The sequence below is a fragment of the Trachemys scripta genome, chromosome 4, assembly GCF_013100865.1.
Source record: "Trachemys scripta elegans isolate TJP31775 chromosome 4, CAS_Tse_1.0, whole genome shotgun sequence".
NCBI classification, from domain to species: domain Eukaryota; kingdom Metazoa; phylum Chordata; order Testudines; family Emydidae; genus Trachemys; species Trachemys scripta.
In genome coordinates this window covers 87,985,377-88,007,164 of record NC_048301.1, presented here as the reverse complement: position 1 = coordinate 88,007,164, position 21,788 = coordinate 87,985,377, and the positions used below count along the sequence as shown (strand labels likewise).

The 21,788-nt window shown below is 40.2% G+C and overlaps 1 long non-coding RNA gene across 1 annotated transcript in view; it reads left to right on the top strand.

Annotated features, from left to right (window-relative positions):
- LOC117876807 overlaps nucleotides 1-8,957 on the top strand; it is a 45,089-nt gene extending 36,132 nt beyond the window's left edge. Inside the window, exon 3 of the long non-coding RNA XR_004645548.1 lies at nucleotides 8,763-8,957. This is a non-coding gene — a long non-coding RNA (uncharacterized LOC117876807). The remainder of the gene's footprint in view (nucleotides 1-8,762) is intronic.
- Nucleotides 8,958-21,788: the final 12,831 nt, after the last annotated feature.

Sequence of the window (21,788 nt, the reverse complement as noted above, 5' to 3'; positions counted from 1 at the left end):
CCTTTATTGTTTGGGATCTGGCTACCTTAGACACCATCTGCCATGTAATTTTCTCAATGGCTAAGACCAGCAAGATGCTTCTGCTTGACCGTTTCTAGTTGTGCACTCATACGAACTGACAGTGCAGGGTGTTGTCACTGGAGAATTCCTGCTCCTGGAATATGCTGTCTTGGTGATCTGCAAGAGCCTGAGTTTATTGACCTTCAGAGCATGGTATCTTGCCAAGTAAATGTGAACTGCTAATCTATGGATCCTTCCTCAGGAGAGTTTGAATGTGGGCTACATGAGGGGACTGTTTATGGTGCCTAGTGCAGACATATTTTTTTAATCTGTTCCTTTTAAAAAACTTGTTGTCAAGCCAATTACATCTCCAAAGCAGTTAAATGACTTTGCAAACAGTTTTGACTTTTTTTGTATTACATGGGATTTGAAATGGACACATTTTTCAATTTTGTATGAAGTTTTTCATGTTAATTTTACCAAAATCATTATCAAAATGTTATGTTTACTGAAAATTTCTGTTTTCGGTAATAAAATGTGAGTTTTGATAAAATAATGTCAATAATGATTTACAAACAATTTTGACGAAAATGTCAGTAAAAATGTTGCAGAAAACATTACAAAAACTAGAACGTTTTGAGGCCATCAACTTCTTTTCATGAAAAGTTCTGTTTCTGGAAAAAGATAATTTTATGGGGGGGAATTCTGCACCAAAAATTACAAATAACTCTAGTGCTGAGTGTATAAAAATCAAGAAGAAAATTCAATATGGTTGTATATTTCCTAGAATGATGGAACAGTTAAGCTATTTCAGTTATACTTGTCTCTTTTGTCTTACATCACTTTTATTTGAGGAAAGAAGCCTTACTGAATGTAACGATCAGTGATGCATTGTATAAAAAACATTGAACAGGAATACCAAACTGTTCTAAAGAGAAACTAAATGTTTTTATTTTTTTAAAAAGGAACCTGGATGTTTATTTTTTCTCATTCACAGCATTTACTACATGTTTGACATTTAAGCTGTTATAAGTGAGAAGAGGAGAGGCACCCAGAGGGGAAAGATGTTATTTCTACAGCTAATTGGCTGACTGATTACCTTAATTCATTAAGTGGTATATCTGTGCTTATTTACCGGTTCAGGATTTCAGCCATTTATAGCAGCCAGTGGGGAGGAGAATACTGATTTGCCTGCTTGCTTTGCAATGGTTTGGGGTCTGTTCTTTAAATCTCATCAATAGATATGTTTTAATTCAAGTACCATTTAAAAATATATATTATCCAAAATTCTCTAAGGAAAATCTAGCACTTAATAACAGAAGAACCTAAATTAAAGCTTTCTATTAAGAGAAGTAATTGACTCTCACCTTTCACAAGATGAGGCTGATGTGATTATAGTAGGGATGTTAAACAACTGACAGCTCTCTATAGTCTAATAAGTAATGAAAAAGTCACATTCAAATAGCTCTGTGTTTCCATATGATTTTCAAATGTGGTACATAGACCAGAGGAAATGAGTATATTTTCAAAGGGGCCAAATACTGATCTCTGCAACTGTATTTGCAATTCTTTTTATAGAGCTGGTTGAGTTGGGGGAAATAAGTCGCTTTTTGTCATAATTTTACCAAAAAAAAAAAAAAAAAAGTCACCCAGTTCCAGAATCCCAAATGTTTGTCCAAGTTTCTCTGTGTGCAAACCACCTCTGTATTGTATGATGAGGTTTTGTGCAAGAAGACTGGACACATAGGCAAAACATATTCTGACTCTAATTTGAGAGGCTGTATTTGAAAATTAAAGAAATAGAGCGAGTTAATAGCTAATGACAATGAGCTATTTATGGTACTTATAGAGTATCTCACAATCTTTCATGTATTTGTCCTCAGAATGCTCCTGTGAAGTAGAGAAGTGCTATTATCCCCATTTTCCTGATGAGGAACTGAGGTACAGACATTAAATGACTTGCCCAAAGTCATACAGGAGGTCTCTGGCAGAACAGGAAATAGAAGTTGGGTCTCTAATGTCCCTAACCACTGAATCATCCTTCCTCTCTAAGGAGATGGGCTGGAACAAATAAGATGGAGAAGATAGGGGAAGACAGCAACCTGTTTAGGTATAGGAGATAGTAAGGCAATAAATGAGAGAGGATGGTGAAAGGGAGAGTAGCCTGTCAGTTCTTTGTTTCAGGGGCTGTCTTTTTGTTGTGTGTTTACAATGCCTTACACGAGGCAGCCCTAATCCATGATTGAGGCTCCTTGGTACTACCACAATACAAATAATAAACAGCAACAAGAAGAAAAAAATATAGAAAGCAAGAAAATGGTTCATCAGTGGTCTCCCCCACACAGAGTGGTCAATGGTCCACTTTTAACTTCATTCTACTTCAGTAATCTTTTTCTTCAAACCTGTTTAATAGCTAATCACCAATCATTTCCCTCTCTCGTGATTTTAATGGTCATCCATCCATGCTCCTTTCTCCACTCTCATGCTTAAATTTCTTGTGAAAATTATTCTTTAAGCTAAATAATCCTCTTTCTTCACCACTGATTTCAGTGGGCCTGGGATCAGGCCTTTCTGCTCTGAAAGATGTGGAGGTAACAGAAGAATAGAATAGTTTGTTGAGGCATTTCCAAAACATTGACTGGTTCCAGTTCCAAATCTGGTTTCAGATTTTAGCACAAGCTGTACAGGAATGGCAGTAAATTATAGATTTCCATGTCTAATTATTATTATAATAATTAACATAATTACTGCTGCACTTTGCAATAGATTCTGCCTGTAATAGACTTGTGGGAAATTCCTGTAAATGTTTACCCCAAATGCTCTTTATCACTTTAGAAATCTCATAGGTTCCAGTCTTGCAATAACTGCAAATTCAGAATTCCCATAGATTACCATTGGCTCCAATCTGAATGCATAAGGAATGCAGGGTCAGGACCATAGCAGTTACAGTAAGGGCAAAATTGTCTGACTCTTTTTTTCCCCCCTGCAAAGGATTTCTTACGGCTAAGGCTAAGATTTTGTCACGCATATTTTTAGTAAAAATCATGGACTGGTCAGGGGCAATAAAGAAAAATTCACGGAAGCCTGTGGCCTATCTGTGACTTTTACTAAAAATATGCATGACAAAATGGGGATCTGCAGGGTCCCCACACCACCGCTGGGGGCCCTGGCACAGAGCTGTGGGGTCCCTCCACTGCACAGGGCTCAAAGCTCCAGGGCACCCTCACTGCCCACAGTGGCTCTGAGCACCACGGGTGGCGGGGGGACTCTGCAGCTCCCAGGTGCCATGGGTTCAAGTCACGGAGGGCTCTGGAAGTCACGGATTCCGTGACTTCTGTGACCCCCATGACAAAATCATAGCCTTACTTATGGCATAATACTGCCAATAAAGTGTCTTATTCTGGACATCTTGCTCAGAGAACCTTACTGAAAATGTTTAAGTGGACAAGTTACTTCTTTTCTATGGCAAAGGTAACTACATCAGGGAATGTGCTAAAAGTTTTGGACAAGCGATGGAATTTTATAATTTGATTCACTGTGCATATGAAACTTATAATAAAAAGGCATTTCATTTACATCTCAGGTTGCCCTTAAGCATTCCATAGATGAGTCTTGGGGTTTGATGAAGTGCTAACATCTGCTTTTTGGGAAATAGAGACTTTCCTAGATAGGCTGGTACTAACATTTTGGAATTTGGTGCTGGAAAGAAAGAACAGTAAAATCCAATATCCTTATTTAGGGAGGGTGGGATGACCTTGCCAGTTACTCTATAGTAATTGACTCAAAAGCTGACTAGATACTATTAATAAAATGTCTAAGTGCCAAATCATTTTCAGATCTTTTTTCTTCTGATCCTTCAGTAATTTCTATTGTCTTTGCCTCTTTTCCTTATAGTTGGTGTATAGTTTTCTACGCACATGTCTAACACTTAGTGTCTTAAAGATACTGGGTGGAATTCTGGCCCCATCAAACTCAATGGTAAAACTCCCATTGACTTCAATGAGGCCAGGATTTCACCTACTATGAGCGGTGCTAGCCCACTGGGGGCCTAAGCAGGAATATTTTTGGGGAGCTCCCCCAAGCACAACACATACTAAAAAACTGAATAGGGGGCCTCCTTGAGCTGCTTGGGGCCCTAAGCAATTGCTTAATCTGCTTATGTCTAGTGCCAGTACTGCATGTTCCTTTTATAAGAAACTCCTATGGACCCACTTCCTCTTGTTTTCCTCTCACTGAGCCCTGCCTGACATGACTACAATGGCTGTGAAAGAGATGCCCAGTGATGGCTTTCAACAATTGGTTGGATCTTGCCTTCTTTTTTTCTTGGTCTTGTTTTAGCCCTTATTTTGTCCCCTTTAGCTTTGTTTATATTTTATATAAAAATGCAATATTTAACTTTAGTATTCAATATTTAATGTCCTGTATTTTGCATTTCAATGTCTCTTTCTGGGAGTGTTCAGGTTGTGTAAGCTGCCTAACACCCTTTCCTCATAGTAAAACTGAGCTTTGACTTAGCTTTGTTGTTATGGGTTGGACCCCCCTATCAGGCTGCCACCAGATGTGCTGGGGTCCCACTGAGCCCGCTGGTCCTAGCAGCCTGAGTTTCACTTGCACTGGGTTGCTGTGCCAGGCTCTCAAGCCCCTTTCCAGCACACAGCCAGCTGCAGACGCAGACAGAAATCAGCTCTGTGTAGGAGGATTCAGCTAGGGAATGGCCAGCACTCTGGTGCACACACCATCTGGAGTGTAAACCCCAAAATAATATTGCCTTGCACTGTATAGAGAGATCCGTATGACGCAAACTCATAAAAGTCACTCCCTCCCTCAATGTGGAGGGAGATATCCCCCCACCCCGATCTGAATTGCACAAACTGGGTTTTGGAATAAACAAGAAATAAGTTTATTAACTACAAAAGGTAAATTTTAAGTCATTATAAAGGATAGCAAACAGAACAAAGCAAATTACTGAGCAAATAAAACAAAACACACAACCTAAGCTGAATTCACTAAAAAAACAGGTTACAAAATGTAATTTCTCACCCTAACTGTTGTTTTTGGCAGGTTGTAGAGTTTCTGCAGTTTAGAGTTCCAGTTATTTCTCTTTACAGACTAGACCCCTGTCTCAGCCTGGACTCAGCCCTTGCCTTTCCCCCACTTAGTTCCTTTGTCTCTTCAAGTGCTTTCAGTAGTCTTCCTTCTTGGGCAAGGATGCAATGGAGAAGAGCCCTGATTGACTCACTTCCCAGCCTCAAGTAGGATTTACATAAGGTGTGTCAAAGCAACATCCCAGGAAGCTCCTCAGGAAGGTGGGAGATTAGTATCTTCAAAGCTTTATTGCCCTTCTTAAATGGCCCATTCAGGCTGATTGCCTACTGTCTGGTGGGCGTTCCCCCAAGTACACACACAGTTGTAATTGTTACGTAGTCAATATTCCTAACTTCAGATACAGAAATGATACATGCATACAAATTGGATAAACACATGTAGTAGATCATAACCTTTTCAATGATACTTCACGTGACCCATCTTGCATAAAACATAAAACATATCTTAGATATGCCATATTCATATCATAACAATATTTCTGTGAAGAATATGGGGTGTAACGTCACATCTGTCTCTATACGTTTCTCTTAATTAAAAAATTCCAAAACTGTATCTTCATATAATCAAACCCTGTGTTCCAAACATATATAAGGGGCCCATAATGTGATAACTACCTATAATAAGTCAAAGTTAAACTTGCTTAAATGGTCATCCTGTTGTGATTATTAAGAGAATACATAAATGTGAAAAAATAAGAATTGGATATGAGGAGTACAAAGACACAGATATCTAGAATGAACTCAATAATGCTGTCTAGAGGCTAGAGCAAATCACTAGGATTCAAGACTTTGGAATTCTTGTCCCAGCAATGACTAACTTTGTAATTATAGGTAATTCATAAAGGATCTGATTTTTATAATTCTGCATGCACCACTGCATACATAAAAATCCTTAAAATCCATAAAAATCCTGCAAATCCTGTGCAAATCAGGCTTCTGTACTGAGAACAAGCAATTAAATACTTAACTGGCCATTTATATGTGCAAATACTCAGTTTGCAGACATAGTCATGGCAATTGCATGTGCAAAATTTTAGGACTTGAATTGACTCATCTCTAAAATGGTTATAATAATTCCTAGGAAACAAGGGGGGTTAGTAAGGCTCTTTGAGATCTTCATGTGAAAGGTGCTAGCTAAATATTATATTTATTCAAATTTCCAGTTATTCATACAGAGGATTTGCTGCATAAGGAGAAATTTAGGCTGAAGTAGAGACCTTTGAGATGCTGATTTTTCTCCTTGATTTCCCTGATGTACAACAGCAGGACTTTCCTTAATTAAATTTTCTCTTCTTTTAATTCTCTTCAGTTTTTCTTTTCCTTGCCCCTCCATTTCTTTTCTCCTCCTTCCTTCCATGCTATCACTCTGAAAACAGCTTTTGCAGTGAGAAGAGGGGAATTCCTTGTGCATATTTCAGGGAGCATAGAAGTTCGACTTGGGATTTTGCTGTGAAGGCTAGAGATGAAAAGTGCTAACTAACAAAATCTGCTCAAGGGTAGAGGATTTTCTCAGTTTCAGTATGAATAATTCATAAAATAACACTTTCCCCCTATGACAGTCACAGGTGAATCCCAGATTGAATTTTTGTGTTCTCTGGAAACAGGACCTTAGTGATATCCTTTGTGTCAGACACATTAATCTCACAGCACCTGACATGAGATATGCTGAGCCTGCCAGATAGTCGTACACCTCCTACATGTATATGGTTTCGATGCATGGGGAATTAGTGAGGTACTATTCTATTCTATACAGGTTCTATGCCACGTTTCTCACTGTAGTCCCTGAGTGCCTTCCAGTAGTATATTAAGCAATGTGACTAACTTCTGTCATATGTTTGCCCTCTCATCCTTGCCCCGGTGGGAGATGTATGTGCAATGGAATGTCTTGTTATGGTAGGGCCTTTTTTTTGTTGGTGTTGGTGGGAGGAAGTTATTTTGGGGGGGGAGGGGTTGAGTATTTTTTGTATTGTGTATTATGTTAGAGGAGACAAAGTCAAAGTAACGTGCATAGCACTTAGAGCAGAAGGTGGTGAGGTTTGTAATTGTCCTTACATCCTGGGGGAGTTCATTCCGCAATGTTGAACTAGTCCCCAAGAAATTTCTTCCTGTAGAATCAATCTTTATAAGTATCCTCCAGAGCAGGGGGGTAGTCAACAGGCAGACCACAGGACAAATCTGGACACCAGATGCTTTTGAATGGGCCCTGAAATATTTTTATTTATCATCATTAATTTTTTTTTAATAATTTTCTCTGGAGACTGGATCTTGACTATACCTTGACCAAGAAATTTGGAATTTGACAAAAAAAAATTGACTACACCTGCCATAGAGGCTGTCGCACTGTCTACTACTTAATCCCCTACTAATGGGTACTTGAGCTACTTTCATTGAAGTGGATGGCAAAACTCCCAAGGATGTCAATGGAGCAGGATCAAGCTCCATATGCTGGTGCTTTGCTGTTTTTTATACTCAGCTGTTTTTGACCCTCATAAAACATGTATAAAAAGCTTATTGACCCTCAATAAGATTTATTTAAAGGAATGTGGTATGTTTATGTTTTATTTTAAAATAGGCTCCCTTACAGATAAAAAAACTACTAAAATGTATCCCACTTTATTCCCAACCTTATGCCATGCTAAAGATTTTTTTTAAACTTCAACTTATCTTTTTTTTTTTAAATTAGAACTGAAATTTTAAAGCTCATGTATTACTCATTTTACCTTGATATGCCTCAATTTGTTGTGGTTTGTGAACTTCCCACACTCAGCACATAACAGAGAAAGCTGCAAGGGAGTAGAACAGAATATAAGTCTCATATTATCATAAGACCTACCTTAATCCAATTTGCTTGAGTTGAGATACTAGAATAAGGCCACTGGGTTGGAAAACAGACAGCTTAACAAAGGGAGATGAATACTATTATGAATATAGCAAACAAATTATTAGACTAGTGTAGGACTACATTCTTCACTGGATTAAGAGTGTTATTCAGTGTATATGATGTGTGACACGCTTACATTTCATGCAGTTAACAAATGGTCTGAATTTCAAAGCTATCCCAAAGGCGCAACATGAATGTATTCATTAGCTACAATCAAATACATCATAAATACATTCATCATTTAAAAAAATCATGTGTTCCATTTGGAGATAGTTTATATCTACATTTTAAAAAATATTTTTCTTTATATCTTGAGTAAAGACAAACACCTTTGAAATTTTTTTAAATAATTGCATTGGTGATAAAAGAGAGCTTATCATTACATTTATGAACTAGTAAATCTGCCTCTCCAAGAAGATGAATAGTCTTTGAGTTTCAGCACAGGACTGGGAATTTATAGATCTAGATTCTGGGTCAGATCTAAAGTTCACTGTACTCACTGACAGTCTTTCCATTGACCTCAGTGATCAGGTACTCAGTTTTTGGCGTGTTATATTGGGGTAGAGGTGTATTTACTGTTCTGGTAGATCAAATTGTCACATTCCTGAGATTTCTTGATTCCTCAAGAAACTTATTGGATCTCAACAAAAAACATTGATTTATGAACTTAAATTTGACAAAATAAAAGAATAATCTTTTTTCCCCCTGCAATACTTTCTCCTAAAAAAATCTCTTCCGTTAGCTAATGCATTTGCTCTCCTATTTCTCTTTTGCAGAAATGTGATTGGCTGACTGAGAGACACCATTTTTGAGGACTATAATGATCTGGAAGAGGGAAGGACAAATTTTCTTAGTCATACCTCTCAGCCTCAGACCTGCCAATGTAAGGTAGAATCAACCTATATGTGTGACAAGTAACTGAAACGTGGAACCATTCTGTTTAGATGCACATCACACCATAATTGCCTGCCGACAATGTTTTTTACTATGAAAACTGCTTAAATAATTGTTTTCTCATTGTGTGAATTAAATAACCAGTTGTTTAAAAAGGAAACTATAAATTTTTTTTTGTCATGTGCGACTATAAGGTTATGGAATAGTAGATAATAGAAGAGAACACTTTTGCATTCACTTAAAGTAAGTAATAGAATTGAGGTAAATAATGTCTTGGTAAAACAAACCTGTATGGTAATTCCTTTGTCATATCTGGATAGACCATAGTCAAGGACAAAAGTCCAGTGTATTTAATTTTAGATGCTATATCATACAGACCACAAAATCATGGGTGAAGACTTAAATTTAAATAATTAATTGTATATCAACAGCAAATCAGATGGAATTGAAGGTTGCAGGAAGAGTGGCACAAAATCACAATACAGCAATTATCTTTTTGCTGTGGGTACGTTAGAAAGTGCAGTTACACTTGTTTGATGTAGTGGTAAATTACTTGCTTGCATACACTAGTATATAAAACTTATTTTATTTTAAACAACCTAAAATCAGAATGCTGTTGAGTAAATTTACAAAACAGGATATATGGAAAACTTGCAAAAGCTGAGTCTGGGGATTTCCTGCATATTTCATCCTGCATCCTTGCTAACAGATAAAATACTCATTTCCATCAACAGTGTTTGGCTTCCCATCTTTGTTATTTTTAATGGGTGACATTTTAACATTTTTTTAAAAGTGACTAGTTATTCCTCTGAGATTCATTGTAGTTATATCAATAATGTCAAATTCATCTCTTGTTAAAGTGGCCATAATGTGTAATTCAATATGAATTACATGGTGTTAACTAAGCCATCATTATCTGGAAACACTGTCATTTTGCTGTGCATATAAAAAGGGCTTTTATCAACAGCATTGTCACATCTCGTTTCAAAAAAATGTCATGAGTTCACATAACACGTGTGCCAAGGACCACTGAAATCAAGGGGGAGCTTTTCTATTGACCTCAGGCATACAGTGAGTAACCATGAATTTTTCCTTTAATTTTTAACATGGTAGGGTGACCATTTTAATTGCAGATTTCAAGTGTGGTAGCATTGCACACTGTTTTTCACACATGAAAAATCTTGAGGCATGCTAGCAGGAAAACGAAGAAATTTAGGAATTTTTAGAGCAGAGGTTCTTGAACTGAGATCCGGGCAATGTTTACCGACAGTTCAGAAAGATCTAGTGGTCACATTGAACTGACTCTCTTCCTTGTTTTCAGCTACTGAATTATATTAAAATGAGTTGAAGAATATACAAAATCAGTGCCAGCTCTCACTATTTAATTGCAAATCTCTTGATATTTGGTGGTTTTCTTAAAGCCTCAGGTCTGGAACTCAAATGGTTATGAGAGAATGTCAGCTTTCATTTAAAAATAAAAGTAATTTTTTAGTCCTTAGGGTTGCAGAGAAAAACTTGAAAATGTGATCTGAATGCACCCTAGCGATTCAGAAGGCTACTAACCAACCCCCTTCCCCCCCAAAAAAAATTATTTTAAAAGTCTAATGGCTTTTGAGATCTGACATTTGGCTTTTGAACATGCTGGCTGACAAATACTGTCCTAGTATCACTTTTATGACTAAGCTTTGCTATAGTTGCCACTGGAATGTTTATAATTGTGAATGAGAATTGAGGCTGAGGGCAGACGTCCATGAGAAATCTTTCTATTAAGATGTGCTCCACCCAAAGCAAAACAACATTACTTGTATCTAAACTGTCAGCCCTCATGTTCAAAAAGCAAAAGTCAGATCTCAAACAGTTATGAGACTCTTTAAAAAATAGTAATTCGAGGGGGGGAGGGAGTGATTATTAGCTTTCTGGCTTCTGAATCTCTTGGGTGCAGTCGGATCACATTTTCAAGTGTTTTTCTGCACATCTAAGGGCTAAACATTTACTTTTAAAATAAAAGCTGACATTCTCACCAAATATCAAATGATTTACAATGAAATAGTGAGAGCTGGCACTGATTTTATGTTTTCTTAAGCTGATTTTCATGTAATTCAGTAGTTTGTCAGACTCTTCTCTGATAACTGACAGGGTTTTTTTTTTTTGTCAAGGTTTAGGTGAATTTAGGATCCTTTATGGGGTGACAAGCCATTCACTCTCTGTACAATGGAGATAGTAACACTACCTTTCACCATACCTTTGTCAGTCTTGTCTGTTTAGATTGTAAGCTCTTATTATGTGTTTGCACACAGAGACGCTAGTACAGTACAGCCTTGATCTTGGTTGGCACAGTTACACAAATAGTGAAGAAGCAGCAGCCACATTTCCTTTCTTTGTGCCTCTTTCCTCTGCTCAGTACATCTGATTCTGATCTCGCACCGCTTTCTGCACTGGTGTAATTCTCATTGATTTCAGTGCAGTTACTTCTGATTCTCTGTCTAGGGTGAGGGAGATCGGAATCTCTATCTAAGCACTGCTGTTCTGTATAATTATGAAGGTAGCTGGTGCTGTACTATCCAGATCAGCACTTGCAAGTGGGCCTTTCTGATTTGCTCTCATGCTAGTATTTTGGCTTTTCCAGCTCTGCTGTATAGAAATGAGAATAATCTCTCTTTACCCTACATCATGAAGTGAGGCTATTTCTTAGCCTGGCATAGTTTTATCTGAAACAATATAAGAAATGGGAGGAAATTGTATTGCTGGTGAAATACTAGAGGGTCACTCACTGTGTTGCTTGTATAGGCCAAGTGCCTATACCAAGGGCTCCTTACAACCCTTCATCTCCCTTCCCCCCCCCCCCCCCCCCAGCTTCCTTGTTTGCCTTCCCACCATTTCCTCCTATTTCAGGAACCCCCTGAAAACTTCCCGCTCCTCCTTCATGCAAGAGGCTCCATTCAAGGGTCCCCCATTCAACACCCTATGTCAGGGGCTCTATGCACACCACATTCCCCCTCCACACATGCCAGGGGCTCTGTGTGACACCCCGACCCCACTGTTCCTTCCTCCCCACATCCCAGGGGCTTTGTGGGTCTCTCCTTTTTTTCCCCATTCCAGAGCACCTTTCTTCCCACTGGTTGGAAGAGACAAGAGGATATCTGGTGCCCCTTCCCCCCTTCCCCCCCCCCCCCCGCCCCGCCCTTGAGCAGAGTTTGGGAAGCCAGCTAGTGCATTAGGAGGGAGGAAGTCTACTTCACTCTGCTCTCCAGACTCCCCCCGCTGGCTGAGCATCCAATCCAACCCACAGCTCATAGGCAGCACTCAATAGGGGGAGCAAGGAGCAAATGTTAAGTGCTGAGTGCTTTTAGCAAAGTAAGGGGCTCTATGTGGCTCCTATTCATCCTTTCCTCTCATGCCAGGTGCTCTGTGTGCCCCTATTTCCTTCTCCCCCAAAACTGTTATTTCTTTTCTTTCTGTCTTTCAGATAAGTCATTCAGGGTGTCAACATTTTAAACTCTTTTGGGGACTGTGATGGTTCATATGCCCTATTCCGGCAAATAGAGAGTTAACAGGAGAGTGAGGGCCTAATTAGCTCACCAGGTTACACCTGAGAGTGGGGTGGGGCAAGGCCAGTTTAGTTTGAGGCTCAGGCCATGTCTACACTCAGGGCTGGCTCCAGGGTTTTGGCCGCCCCAAGCAGCCAAACAAACAAAAAAGCGATTGCGATCTGCGGCAGCAATTCGGTGGGAGTTCCTTCGCTCCGAGCAGGAGTGAGGGACCATCCGCTGAATTGCCGCTGAACAGCTGGACGTGCTGCCCCTATCTGAAGTGGCCGCCCCAAGCACCTGCTTGGTAAGCTGGTGCCTGGGGCCAGCCCTGTCTACACTACATACAGCCACCACAGTTATTAAATTGCTTTTGTGCGTGCACACTTGGCTCCTTTTGTCAGCAGTGCCGCATCCTCTCCAGGAATGCTTGTCTCGATTGTATTGCAGTGTGGGGCATTGTGGGATGACTCCTAAAAGCCAGTAACAGTCGAAATAATCAACAGTGTCTCTATTCCACTCAGAGAAGTGGTGTTACTAAATCAGTGTAGAGAGGCACTTACGTCGGCGGGAGCCAAATTTAAGTGAAGACACTTTCACAGCTAGGTCGACGCAGGGCAGCTTATGTTGACCTAACTCAGTAGCGTAGACCCAGCCTCAGCTGAAAAGGATTAGGGCTTCCAAAGCAGGGGAAGTCTTCTGAGTCAGGACTCAGAGACTGTCAGAGAGCAGATTGAAAAGAAGCCAGAAGAGGACACAGAGTTTCAGAGTGGGGGTAGTAGAGTTTTCAGATCTGTGAGACAGACTGACAAGCAGGGAAAAGGTAGGAACAGCCCAGGGCAGTGGTGAGGGATTGTAAGGAAAAGTCTTTAACTGCCTGATACAGGGTCCCTGTCTTGGAACACAGAGGATGGGCTGGTTCACCTACCCTGCCCCCAGCAAGAGAAGTACAAGTCTCAGAATTAAAAGAGACAACACTGGCACGTCCCAAATGGGGCTGAAGGCTGGCCATAAGGGCCTTTGGACTTTGGGGTTTATGTTTGGACTTTTGTTACCCTAAAAGGGGACTGAACTTGGAAGATGACCTGGCAGGAGGCAGGGCCGGCTCCAGGATTTTGGCGCCCCAAGCAGCCAAACAAACAAACAAAAAAAAAGCCGCGATCACGATCTGCAGCGGCAATTCGGTGGGAGGTCCTCGCTCCGAGCAGGAGTGAGGGACCGTCTGTCGAATTGCTGCCGAATAGCTGGACAAGCCGCCCCTCTCCGAAGTGGCCGCCCCAAGCACCTGCTTGGTAAGCTGGTGCCTGGAGCGCCGGCCCTGGAAGGAGGATTAGGTCACACAAGCTGTGGACCCCTGCCGAAACAACTACAGACAAATAGGGGGTGCTAGAGTGAAAAAACCCTGGCAATGGCATGTATTGGCCAGAGGATGCATTCCAGTGGTGAGTGAGCACCATTACAAGGACAATGGGCAGAGTTGAGATGGGAGTGTGATGATGAAAAGTGTTAATGACTGCTATCAACTAGTTGTTTGATCTGTATAGACAATCACAGACCTAGGTGAAACTGGTCTGCTAACTAGATGCGAGGGGCTCCATGTGATTTCCTCTTCCTGATTTTTCTGTTCACACCAAAATCAATAGGGTTCAGCTTATTGAAGCCTAGAACTTTCCCAGAAATTTTGGAATTGATCAGCTGCAGCATCCAAAAAGCATTGTTACATCCAAATAGACTGAGAAAAATGCCATCAAACTGGGTGTAGGGCCTTGTTTCAATTGGGGGAAAGTGTTCTTTGAACGAACTATGGGTTGAACAGTGCACCCTATTGTGGTTAGATATGGGAGGTGTAAATTTCTGTTTTTTTACTTGTCATGTAAATATATCAATCTATACGTACAGTGCCATGCAAATGAATGCACGTATGAATGGCTTGAAACAAACACCAAGGGCAGAGCTACACTAGAAACTTTTGTCAGTGGAATAAGGTCCATTAGGGTTGTGATTTAAAAAAAATTATTATTCTTTAACATTTCTATATCAACAAAAATGCTTTATCGTAGATGCAGTTATACCAGCACAAAAGTGCTTTTGCTAGTCTAGCTTATTTCTCTTGGGGAACTGGTATAAGATGTACTACCAAAGCACTTTCTAAAAAGCACTTTTTTGCCAGTATGAGTTACATATAAACTAGCAGGGATTGCTGGCATAGTTATATCGGTATAAACTTTTCTAGTGTAGACCTCGCCCATAAATGCTTAAATTCCATTGGCCAAACGCATTGCAATTCTCTTGCCTTCCACTGACTAGGAATTCAGAACCATGATATGTGTGTAGGTAAAGGACTTATAATGCATCTTCTCTGCAAAAATGAGGTGTGACATTAGTTCTTGTAAAAGGATGTTGAGCAGGGCCGGTGCAAGGAAGTTTTGCGCCCTAAGTGAAACTTCCACCTTGCGCCACCTCCCCGCCTAGCTAACCCCGCCCTCCTGCGGCAGCTAACCATGCCCACTTGCCCCCGCCCACCAGAGGAGGCCCCTCCCCCACAGCAGCTAACCCCGCCTGCCACCCAGGGAGCCCCCCCGCCCGGGGAGCCTCCCCCCCGCAGCATCTACTCCCCCTCTGCAGCTAATCCTGCCTGGGGACCCCCCTCCCCCCTGCGAAAGCTAACCCCACCCGGGGAGCCTGCCCCAGCTCACCTCCACTCCACCTCCTCCGCTGAGCACCCCAGCGTTGCTCTAATTCTCTGGGGGGAGGAGAATTAGAGCGGGGGCTGTGTGCTCAGCGGAGGAGGCAGAGTGGAGGTGATCTGGGGCGGGAAGCAGTTCCCCTGTGCGCCCCCCCCCCTTAGTGCGGGCGGCCCTCCTGGTGCCCCCCCGCCCCAGCTCAGCTCCACTCCACCTCCTCGCCTGAGCGGGCTTTTAGGCGCCCTCAACCACTAGACACCCTAGGCGGCCGCCTAGTTCGCCTAGTGGTTGCACCGGCCCTGATGTTGAGGCCTGAGGTGTATGGCTGGGAAATTAGATGAGAACATCAGGAGCTGTGGGGGGAAAACTTTGGAGGTGCAAAAAAGTCACTAGCAATAGACAAATGTCCTTCCTTAAGGTTTTATCAAGCAGCCCAGACTAGGTGTTTCCAGCCTCTCTTATTGTATTTTGTAGCAGCCTTAACCGTATTAGTTAAAGTGATAAGCCACTAAAAACATCCAGACTATTAAGGCTGCTAAAAAATTAAGCTGTTCATTTCTATCCAGTTTAGTCTAATGTCTTAAATATCATTCTTTGTGATAGCAATGTCTGAAAATGAGGCAGGTTTGACGATCCTTCTCAAAATTAATATTCCAAAGTATAGTTTGAACCTGCTCAGACTAAAAGCTGATTAACCCCTTTGGAGAAGCCACAGTTCCCACCTCACTGTCCTATCTGAGAGGAGGGATTGATCTCTTAGGCAGAAGATACTGTCCATAAAAGGTACAGCCTGAATATTAATACTAGGGAAATCCTGTTGAAATTTCCATTGTTTTGTAGGGAATGATAGTCTATGGGGTGGCTTTCTTCTAGATCTGACCTAGTCACCTTCCCATAACATCCAACCCCTAAATGCTTGTGCATCAAATGGAGACATTTAAGGACAGGGAGAGGTACTGTACTTCTTAGGTTCCTCCCCTCTGTGTTCAGTGGTCACTTTTGGATGGTGTTTGCATATTATTTATCCCCTCCTCTCCTGAAAGATGATTTAGCCCTAACTGCCTGACTTTTACTTGGCTTTGGGTCCTTGAATGAACTCAAAGCCAGGCAGAGAAAATCTCCTGGTATTATTTTGTCACGCTTTTAGTGATGTTATATATCCTATTTATTTTCTTTTTCATATGTGTAGTAGCACAGAGAGAGTTTGGGGAAAAAAATCCTTTGGCAAGAAAACTCTCTTCATATTAAATTTTGTTTAAAAGGCTGTAGGAGCAGGAATGGAAATGGAATCCATTTAACAGCTGCAGTGTCCATTAGGTCAGCAATGGGGCAACAGCAGAAAGGGCCTCTCCTCAAGATGGAAGCTAGTAAGACTTAAATGGGACCCTTTGCATTTTTAAGAACCAAACTGAATCACTTCTAAAATGCAGGGCCGCCCAGAGGTTTCAGGGGGCCTGGGGCAAAGCAATTTCGGGGGCCCCGTCCATAAAAAAAAATTGCAATACTATAGTAACATTTATTTGGAAATATTAAAAAATAACTAGTGAAATACATTCAAAAATTATTTTTTAATAATTTGAAAATACACAAAATACATTATTTAAAAACATTAAATGCTTTAATGGTATGTCTACATTTGCAATTACATAATGGGCTGTCGCTGGGTGATGGTGATGGTTGGTGCCAATTGGCTGTCGCTGCGTGGGGCTGGGGGGGTGTCCGGTTCAGAGGAACTGGGCTCGGAGCTGGGGTCAGGGTGGCTCTGAGTGGGAGGACCTTAGGCCCCACCAGAGCCACGCCGCTGCAGCGCTGTCCAGGGCCGCTCCTGGCCGTGGCGTGCTGAGGCGCCGGGGGATGGGGGAAGGCGAAGGCGGGGGGAGTCTCCGACATTCTCGTGGGGACTCCTGTGGGGCCCGGGCCCTGGGGCAAATTGCCCCACTTGCCCTCTCTCCCCCCCTCCCCCCGGGCAGCCCTGCTAAAGTCCATTTTCTTTCACTTCCGCATGGCTGGCTATGTGTGTCATGTTCCCTGTTTAGTGACTGTTCCTCATGGAATATGAATCATCTACTATTATAAGATGACAGAGGTATTCCTTCTAGAGGTTTGTACTTTGGTGGTTAAAACCTGCTAACAAGCTGTGGTGGTGATGTTACACTGGCATCACTGGAGAGTTATCTGCTAGTAAAAATTGCACTAGACTAGTCTCACTTTATTGTAGGCCTAGGCTAGAAATCTCAAATTAGTCTTTTCTGCAAGATTCTTAGCCCAGATTTATAGGCACAAGTGTTTGAGATAGTTCAGCTATGTTTTGCATCTGTCTTCTGAAGGCCTAGCTGAACTAAGACTGATCTCCGTACGTTTTGAGGGATGACCATTCTAGTGCAGTGCAAGCAACTCAGACAATTTTTTTCACCCTTAAAATATCATGAGCAATTTAACCTGAAAAAAGCCATCTAATTGGTAGTGCTGCCTTAATTGCTTTCGTACAGGCCTAATAAATTATTTAGCTAGATCAGATCTTTAATGGTGCAATTGTATTTTGTGACAATATCACTAATGAAAAGAAGAATGTGGTGCTTGCTGCCTCTTCCATCAAGTTCTTTTTTACCTGCTTAATTAGCATCACCATATAATTTCCATACTTCCTTTTTAGAAACAAATTGTAACTACTAAAGCTTCCAGTTAGGTTACCCAGTAAGTATCCCTCTTAACAAATTTCCTAGAACTCATTGCTGATGTAAGTGGGTAGAAGTCCGTGGAGAATTTGGACTGGTATTCTGTTTGATACACATGTTGAGTTTTATATTCTGATGATGGTGGTATTCTGATGCTTAGGAGGGGTTACCATTAGTGCAATTTATGTCTTCTAAGCCTTCTTTGTAATTTTAGAGACACCATAGGACAAAGCCTAATTTTTTAAAAATCTCTTTAGTTGTCTCTTTTCAGGAAATTTAGAAAGTCCTCTCTCTAACAAATCTACTGACAGTTTGAAGACAGTTCTCCTCAGCTAATTGCTCAGAATTACAGGTTTTGTTCACATTCTGGAGGTATGAAATGCTGTCAATATACATTTGTTGTTTGTGAACAGACAGGAAAAGAATTGGATCCTAGAACATGCAGCAGAGTAAATGCCTCAATAGGTTGCAGGCTTATGGCTTGTTATAAAAGCAATAGCAAGGATCAAATCATTTGCACTATGGGCTTTTTCACACGCTCCAGGGAAATTGCTGAAATTATTAAAAAATAAGGTAAATCCTAGCAAGTAATCCTTTACCTTCACAAATATTTTCTTCCCTACTTCTAATTCCATGCAGATGTGGGAGGAATAAGGAGGGGATGCTTGTATTTAAATCATTATTAAAATGTGGAAATTTAATTTTATTTATTTTCTGCCACCTATTGGTAACTTTAGGTGCTGAAACTGAATAGTACAAAATAACATATAATATCCAATGCAATTCACATTCCAGTCTATTTTAATTAACACCTTCATTAAGTGTTCTGCTCATGCAACCTATTGAGTTAAAAGTCCGTATGGATCAAATTTTGTCAGGGAAAACCACCAAAGCATTTAAACAACAACACTACACTTTTTCTGTCTGGCCTGATTACAACACAGACTTTTAGATTTTGGATTGTCTTACCTAATAGCAATGAGTCTTAAATCTTTGGGTCTCTGTTACTGAATTTAATATAATCTTGATAGAAAAAAATACATTAATTGTATATTATATAACCCTTATGTGGTCAGACCATTTAGGAAACAAAGAACATTTCTAACTAAATGTAACTTTAGACTATAATTATTTTTGTTCATGAACTGTGTTGAATGGAGCTGGAGATTCATTATGATTGTGTCTGGAATACATTTTAGGAATTCTCCCTAATCCTTTGGATATAATATTGGTTTTGGATGGTAGTTTATGCTTAGAAGCACTATGGATTTTTTTTTTCCATCTTGAAGCCATAATGATTGATGTTCGTAGTTATTTGTCTTTTTTTGGAGATGGATGGGAGAGCCTCACTGATTTTTGATTTAATGGGATATGCTCCCTACATTGACTCCACCCCTCCCTATTGAAAACATTCAATCATAACCATATACATCATGAGCTCTTTTGTAATTCCTGATGTATGCTTAGCATCACTTCAAAGAGTTCATTACCGTAGAAGGGGGAGGGAGCAGAGACTTGGAATGGCCTGTTCCTCAGAATTTATTACTTTGGGTTAATCTCTCTTTGAAGATTGTTATCTGTGGGTGTGAAACTCAAATCCTAAAAGCAGCAGATGAGGGTGTTTGGAAATGTAGGGTTGTCACTGATGGAGTGTCATTAAAAAATAGGTAGAAATCAGTGTGAAGGAGAGTGAAGAGTGTTGTGTTGGGGAAGATCAAAAAAGTTAAAATTGGAATTTTTTGGATTTATATCAAGAAGTAGAGATGAACTGGCCATGCTGATGGTGCTGGAGAAAAAAGGCACAAAGGACAGCAAAGGAAAAGCTGGATGTAAAACATTCAGAAGTGCTTGGGTAACGAAGTAGAGTGAAGAACACAAGAATATGTGCTGTCATAGAATCCCAGAAGAGATGTATGCACCTAAATAAAAAAAGGGAGTAGGAAGGCAAAGAAGCACTCAGTACGGTTAAATGACAAATTGCAAGAGGTTATTTGAGCCAAATAGTAAGGCCAAATTAAAGGGTCTAAACAATGGCAAGTGAAAACATAAGGTGAAATTGGGAGGAGCCAAAAGCCAAACACATACACTAAACAATTTCTTATTTCATTATATCAGGAAAAAACTAGGAGAGAATCGGTGAATCAGATGGACTACCAAGTAATAAAGGGAGTAATTAAGGAAGACCGCAGAGAACTAAATGATGCACTTATATAAGTCTCTCCCATGGTGATGTACTCTGGTTATTGTCAGGGACTGAGATGTTGAATGTGGACATTCTGGAACAAATTAATAAATTTAAAGAGAAGCAATACAACAGAACTGGGTTGTTCACATTCAAGCATTCTGAAAGAGTGTAGCTATGGAGTGACTGAACTGCTAACAAAAATGTTATTTCTTATAAACTTTGGCTACTGTATTAATACAGTGTATACATGTATTTATTTTGGAGGGTAGCAAATGCTGTACCTATCGATATTTTTTTGTAAAGACTAGAGGTGACTTTTTCAAATTACAGATTAGTACTCCTTATTTCAGTTAGTGGAAAACTGGTCAAAACAATAATTAAATAGATTTATAAAACACCTTGATAAACATGATATGATAGAAATGAACCAGTATGGCTTCTGTGAATGAAAATTGTACCTCTTTAATCTATTAGAATCTTTTGATCTCATTAACAAAGCTGTAAATAAAGGAAAATCACCTGACATTTTATTCGGATTTTTAGAAATTCTTTGACAGCTCACAATAAAATATTAACAAAGCTAAGCAAACATGGGGTGAGAGGTAGAGTAATTCCATTTTCAAACAGGATAATATACAAACCAAGGAGTAGCAAAAAGAGTAAATTTTCAACATTTCAAAAGGCTAACACTAGGGAGACCCACAGTTCCCCACTAGGACTGTTGTTTAATATGCTTATTAGTGATCTGGAAAAGCAGGTGTGTGATGAGATGGCATACATTACAGAAGAGGTGACTTAAGACTTAAAAAAAATCTGTAAGGAAATTCAGAGGGACCTAACAAAGCCAGGTGAATGGGCAGCAAAATGGCAGCTGAATTCATTGTTGATAATTATGGTAATGCACACTGGAAGAAATAATTTTGAATTGGGTTCCAAATTAATTAGTTGTAACTACTAAGGAAAAAGACTTGTGTTGTTGGGGGCAATTCAGTGAAAACCTCTGGTCAATGTACAGCAGTATCCAAAAAAGCAAGCAAAGATAGGATGTGTATAAAGTATGGCATAAAATTTAATACTTGAGAATATAATGCCACTTTTAAAGCAATGTTTCCCCTCACCTGGAATACCATTTTCATTTTTGGGAACCCTACCTGAAGACAGATATAACTGAAATAGAAAGGGTTTGGAGGTGGATGATGAAAATGATAGAGGCATGGAGAGACTTCCATATGAAGACAGATTGAATCTAGAACTGGCATAGCCATTGCTTGGAATATACTGAAATGCACAATATTCCATTGGTTGCCAGTCTGACAAAGGTAGCAGGATAGCATTGGATAATATCAGTGACAAGTTATTCTTACGTTGAAAGATAAGATCTAGCTAACAAAAACTAATGTGACAGAATTCCTAATAGCAGTCCATATCCTGAAAATATGTCCATGCTCTGAATCAGAAACTGATGAGCTAGAGGAATATAAATGAAGTGAGATGAGGTGTGCAACCTTCCAAAAATGGTAAATAAATAAACAAAACAAAAAGGAAGGGGCCTAGCCAGAGAGCAAGATCACATCCTACTGATTGTGGCACACACTCCAAAGAGTGCATATATTTTGTTAGTATTCATCAGTCTGTCCAAGAGTATTCAGCTTGCAATAAAGTGTTGAATTAAGGCACTGACCACACCTCTGCAAGCAACAGGGCATCAAATGAAATATGCCAGTATGAGCAAACCAGCTGATGCCTTTCTCAAGATCACCAAAGACCCACTCCCCTCTCTCCCTCCCATAGCCTCATGTGCACAGACCACAAACTCTTACGGCGCTAATAAGATGTA